We start from the raw sequence: 415 nt of genomic DNA on the forward strand, positions 1-415 counted from the left end.
GGGGGGGGGGGGTGTCCAGTAAGGATTTAAAATAATGATCAGCCTCCGGAAGGCCCCAGCGAGATTTGAACTCGCGACCCCTGGTTTACAAGACCAGTGCTCTAACCCCTGAGCTATAGGGCCTTGCAAGCAGTCGCTTTGCTTCTTTCTTTGAAAAGGGAAGTTTCTATCCTGGGCCTTTGTTAGAGGAATTAAGTGTAGGAAATAGACAAAAGCCGAACTCCGTTTCGATCTATTTACTATTGGAATTTGGTCTGCGGGCTCTTGCTAGGGAGAACGGAATATGAGGGCCAGTGATAACAGCCACCTCTATTTTAAGATTGGAGAAATCTGCCTAACCCAGCACATTGTAACACAGCCACGTCCCGCCGCCCCCCGCCCCCCGGCCGCAGTCTGAAAATTAAGAAGAGAAATG

General features: G+C 49.9%; 1 non-coding gene across 1 annotated transcript; it reads right to left on the reverse strand.

Annotated features, from left to right (window-relative positions):
* Positions 1–50: 50 nt before the first annotated feature.
* Positions 51–123, reverse strand: TRNAT-UGU. The gene has a single exon. It is a non-coding gene; the product is annotated as a tRNA-Thr (tRNA).
* Positions 124–415: the final 292 nt, after the last annotated feature.

The sequence above is a fragment of the Ursus maritimus genome, unplaced genomic scaffold (assembly GCF_017311325.1).
Source record: "Ursus maritimus isolate PB19 unplaced genomic scaffold, ASM1731132v1 scaffold_36, whole genome shotgun sequence".
In the NCBI taxonomy this organism is placed as follows: Eukaryota; Metazoa; Chordata; class Mammalia; order Carnivora; family Ursidae; genus Ursus; species Ursus maritimus.